Genomic DNA, 6,000 nt, shown 5'->3' with positions numbered 1-6,000 from the left:
CATGCCTGGTCTAGCCACTTAGAGCAGGGATGGTCAACCTTTTTATACCTACCACCCGCTTTTGTATCTCTGTTAGTAGTAGAATTTTCTAACCGCCCACCGGTTCCATAGTAATGGTGATTTATAAAGTAGGGAAGTAACTTTACTTTATAAAATTTATAAGGCAGAGTTACAGCAAGTTAAAGCATGTAACAACTACTTACCAAGTACTTTATGTTGATTTTCGTTAAGTTTGGCAGAATAAATCTTTATAAAACAACTTACTATAGTTAAATCTATCTTTTTATTTATACTTTGGTTGCTCCATTACCGTCCACCATGAAAGCTGGAACGCCCACTAGTGGGCGGTAGGGACCAGGTTGATTACCACTGGCTTAGAGAGGTAAGCAATAGGCCTGCGCTGTGGCCCTAAAGTTTGGGTCAAAACCCCTTTTGATATTTCCTTCCTTCGTGAACAAAGAGCTGGAAAGGCGTTGTAACATCTGGCAAAGCCAGGGCAGGGGTCTCAGTGAGGGCCTTCTTGAGGGTTTCAAAGCTTCTTGTTCCTTATCTGTCCAAATTAACTCTTGGGTTCCTGCTGTACAGGAGTATAAAGGCTTGGCTATCTCTGCAAACCGAGGGATCCACAACCTGCAGTATCCAACTGCCCCGAGAAATTCTGAAACTTGTCTCTTGATAGTGGGGGTTAGATTTGAAGGATTGCCTCTACGACTGGAGGAGAGAGTGCACTTCCCCAGCTCAGTGGGGTAGCCTAGACAGGTCACCCTAGAGGTGCAGAGTTGTGCACCTTCTTAGCTGACACATGGTACCCCAGAGTCTGCAGTGTTTGTAAAAGTCCCGCAGTGGCTGTCTGGCAGCTTACCTCCATTTCTGCAGCTAGAAGCAAATCATCTGTGTACTGTAGCAGCGTGCATTCCGGATGTTCCTGGTAGAAGGTGAGCAGGTCCTGATGTAATGCCTCATCAAATAGGGTCGGTGAATTCTTGAAGCCCTGTGGTAATCTGGTCCAGGTTAGTTGTCCTGAAATGCCTGCCTCTGGGTCATTCCACTCAAAGGCAAAGATGGGCTGACTTACAGGGGTCAGGGGAATACTGAAGAAAGCATCTTTCAAATCTAAGACTGTGTAAAGTTTCAAGTCCAGTGACAACAGCCTTAAAAGTGTGTAGGGGTTAGGCACAGTTGAGTGTATTGTCTCAACCCATTTATTTACCTCCTGTAAGTCTTGGACTGGATCACAGTCTTTGGTGCCTGGCTTCTGGACAGGCAGTAAGGGAGCATTCTATTGGGCCTGGAAAGGAACAAGAATACCAGCTTCTACCAGTCTTTCTTCTAATGTCCTTCTTCTTGACAATAAGTGCACTGATTTCTGCTTAACTTAGGCTTCCTTTTCTTCTTATTCTGGTGTTCTAAAACAGCTACAACTACCTTTGTTATTTTCTTAGTGTGTTTCTCCTCAAGGTGTGTCTCTGTTATTATAAACTTTCTGAGCTATATCTAACAATTGGGAAATCACTATTCTCGGGAAGCCTTCTAATTTTTGTAGCTTCCTCGTGATGCCTGGAGCAGACTGTGACACGAAAACCAAGTTAACGGAGCTAGCATTCTCTGGTGCTTCAGGGTTTAGAGGTGTGTAGATCCTGTAAGCTTCTTACAGTCTAAGAAAGCTGAGGGAGTTTCCTAGGGGCCCTGGATAACCTCCGACACCTTTAGACAAATTCATGGGTTTCTTAGCAGCTCCCCTAATCCTGGCTAACTAGAAACTGGTGAAAAAGTGTTCAAAGCTTCCCGTCCCCCAGTAGTGTTAGGGTCCTAGTTAGGCCAGACAATGGAAAACACCTTATCAAGGTGTTCCTGATTGTCCTCCTCAAAGCCATTTCTCCCCAGCATGACAGCTTTTCTAGCCTCTGATTTTATTCTTTCTCTCTCTTCAGTAGTAAACAAAGTAACTAAAAGTTGCTGGCACTTGTCCCACAATGTGTATACAGCACAGATTCCAACAGTCCTGTTATAGCCTGAGGCTTCTCCAAGGCGGATGGAGCCGTTGGAGGAGGAAGATATGGAAGGGGCAATCCTGAACCTTCCTGAACAGCTTGTAAAACAGAGACCTTCTTGTCTGACTTTGGGGCTGTTGCTAACAAAACATGATGACCATCTCTGACAGCTCAGCCTCTCAGCCAGGGAAAGGGATTCTCTACTAGAGCCCTCCACTGATCTATATATGGGAACTGGTCTGGGTGGCCCGGAGGCTTAGCTATTACATTCCATACAGCTCTGACATCTCTAGGCTCTAATGAGCCCTGTTTTGGCCACTTTACTCCAAAGGATGGCCATTCCAGTTCACAAAGAGTTCATTCAAAGTCTCCCCTTGCTTAGTTTTACACCATAATCATCAGAAAATCCAACTTGGAAATTCTTAAGCATACACTCAAGAGGAGTTGGACTCTTACTTTGCCCTTCCCGCATTGTTACAAACAATATGAGTTTGTAAACTTCCCAAAATCACAAAAGGGATCATGAACCAAGGTTTGTGCCAGTTTTCTAAAATGTCCCCTGTTAGATCATATCCTGGAGAACCAAAGAACTTTCAGACAAAAGGGAAGGGGGTGCCCGTGAAGAGCCACACACTGGAAACTCAGGCTCAGGTACCTGAGCTCCTTATTCACACAGTCACTCAGGGGTTTTCAACACAGAGACAGAATAACAAAACAAAAGTGAAGAACGAGACCTCGGCAGGAATAAAATCAGAGAGGGACCCTTGAAAATAAAGGTCCTCTATCCAGTGAAGAATGCAGTAAGGAGACCCCAAAGAGGGACCAAACCAGGAGATGTCTCTTAGGATGTCCTGTAAAAATAAACGGAAACAGCAAAACCGACAGAGGGCAGACATATGGAAGCAACTCCAAAGGTGTCCTAGGAAGCTTAAGGTGGGACTCAGTCCCAGCAACTGCCCTCCCAAGAGCACAGAGATCCCTCTTTCAGATAACTCTCTGCCAATGTCTTGGCACTGGAGAGCCTATTGTGTGAGTTTAGTCACATCTGACCCTCCATCACAATAGTACAGAGGGCTAGCCACAGAAAGGCTTTCTTGATGACTCCAAATGGATGGAAGGTCTTGCTGATTGTCTATGGCTGACTGTCGGTGAGACAGAAAAGACCAGCAGGGCCCTCGAATGTCTCAGGTGGTGCATCCCCAGCTAGGCTTCTGCTCCCGGCAGTCAGACCGAGGCGGTCAGCTCCCCGATTGTATTGCAAAGACAAAAAAGACAAGTGAATCCAAAGGACTCTTATGTTGCTGAGGCCTCCATATGTTGTGTTGGAACAGTGAGATAACAAGATAACGGACGTCCAGCCACACAATCAATTAGCCAAATTAAGAAATTAGGAGTCTTTAATTAGCTGGCTACGTGGACTGCATGGAAACCTAAATCGTTCAAATCAATGAGGCCCTGACAGTTTGGGGTTAGGTTTTATAGGGAGAATTCATTACTGACTGAGGAATGGGGAGGGGAGAAAGCTTAACAGCAAAACAAAGCAGTGGAACAAGCTTTCTTACAATGTTTATCTATAGGGTTAATTCAGGGAGAAACATTCTGAGAACACCTGCACCCTTGCAAAGCTAGTCCAAGGCCACAGTCTGGGGGACTGGCCTCAAGGCCAGGAATAGGGAGTCTTTTCAGAAAAAGTAAGTTCTGCTAAAAGTCTCTTTGTTTTAGAGAAAGTAAGTTTGCCAAAAATTATTCATGTTTAAGAACCTTTCTTTTCTACACTTCACTTCCAGTAAGATCACAGCATAAATTAGGGTAATTTGGGACACCAAAATCATAAAAAGTGGAGGGGGTAAAGGTCTGAATCTGCCAAGGGGAATGGAGATTAGATGCATTCAAAAGATAAAGGACTAATGTAAATATAAACTTTCTTTGACATAAACCTAATGGTAAATACATACAAAAAAAAAAATCCAAAATCGAGACACATAACTTCAAGAGAGAAAACAGTAAAAAAAGTATGGAATACCACCAAACAAAAACAACATACAGAAACACAAAGGAAAACAACCAATGGAGACATGGAACTACCAGAAAACAAGATAAAGTGGTTACAGGAAATCCTCGTACATCAATAACTACCCTAATGCAATGGATTGAATTCACCAATAAAGAGACACAGAAGAGCAGACTGCTGCCTAAGGATACACATTTAAGGTACAAAGTCAATGTGAAAGGGTAGAAAATGATTTTCCAAGCAAATTGTATCCACAGAAAAGCAGTATGCTACACCTGACAAAATAGATTTCAAAATAATAAAGGTGGGAGTGACGTCACGGAAATGGCGCCGTGAGAAGCGCGTCCGACAGCTCTCCCCTAAATCACAACAAATTTATCAACTAGAAGCAGAAAAATTTATCCTCGGAGCATTCCGGAGTTCCACACAAACTGAAAGCAAAAGGACTGTTATCACTTGAATCTGAGAGACGAGGGTGTGGAGGAAGCTACCGCAGCAGCGACGCTCATTCAGGCCGCGAGGGAGTGCGCCTGCGTGCTATCAATAAGACCACCCTCAGATGCCGATAAGAAAGAGGAAATCGAATATTATGGATACAAAAGAAAGAGAGGTAACACAAAAAGATGTGGAAAAATCTATGGAGAAAAGACAACATATTGGAAGCCTTGGAGCTAAATGACAGAATTTAAAATAGAAATCTTAAAAATACTCAGAGATATACAAGAAAACACAGAAAGGCAATATAGGGAGATCAGAAAACAACTCAATGAACACAAAGAATATATTACCAAGGAAATTGAAATTATAAAAGCAAATCAAACAGAAATGAAAAACTCAATTCACGAGCTGAAAAACGAGGTAACAAGCTTAGCTAACATAACAGCCCAGATTGAAGATAGGATTAGTGAAATAGAAGACAAACAACTTGAGGCACAACGGAGAGAAGAAAGAGACTCAAAAATAATAAAAAATGAGAAAGCCCTACAAGAATTGTCTGACTCCATCAGAAAGAATAACATAAGAATAATAGGTATATCAGAGGGAGAAGAGAAAGAAAATGGAATGGAGAATATACTCAAACAAATAATAGACGAGAACTTCCCAAGCCTGTGGAAGGAACTAAAGCCTCAAATTCAAGAAGCAAACAGAACACCAAGTTTTCTTAACCCCAACAAACCCACTCCAAGGCACATCATAATAAAGATGACACAAACCAATGACAAAGAAGAAATTCTCAAGGCAGCCAGGGAAAAGAAGAGTACAACATATAAAGGAAGGCCTATTAGATTATCATCAGATTTCTCAGCAGAAACTCTACAAGCTAGAAGAGAGTGGACCCCAATATTTAAAGCCCTGAAAGAGAGGAACTTTCAGCCAAGAATACTATACCCATCAAAGCTATCCTTCAAGTATGAAGGAGATATAAAAACATTCACAAATACAGAAAAGATGAGAGAATTTATCAACAGAAAGCCCCCACTCCAGGAAATACTAAGGGGGGTTTTCCAACCAGATTCAAAGAACAAAAGAAAACACCACCACAAGTAACAGCTCCACCAAGAACACAATAAAACCAAACTTAAACTGTGACAACAAAGGAAAAAAAGGGGGGAGAGGATGGAGATTAACAGTAGCAAAGGATGATGAAGTGCAGAAATACTTATAAGATAGGGTACTACAATGAATATGGTAGGTACCCTTTTCATTACTTAATGGTAACCACCCTTGAAAAAACCACCACAAAAACACTTGACTTAAAAAAGGTAGCAACAGAGGAAAGAAGTATGGAACACAAACAAACAAAAACAAATGATAGAAAAACAAAAGAGAAGAATCAAACTAGATACAAAACTAACAGAAAGCAATTTATAAAATGGCAGTAGGGAACCCACAAGTGTCAATAATTACAGTAAATGTAAATGGATTAAACTTACCAATAAAAAGACACAGAGTAGCAGAATGGATTAAAAAAGAAAATCCAACTATATGCTGCCTACA

Source organism: Saccopteryx bilineata, chromosome 6 (assembly GCF_036850765.1).
Source record: "Saccopteryx bilineata isolate mSacBil1 chromosome 6, mSacBil1_pri_phased_curated, whole genome shotgun sequence".
NCBI lineage: Eukaryota > Metazoa > Chordata > Mammalia > Chiroptera > Emballonuridae > Saccopteryx > Saccopteryx bilineata.
This window is presented reverse-complemented; position numbering follows the sequence as displayed.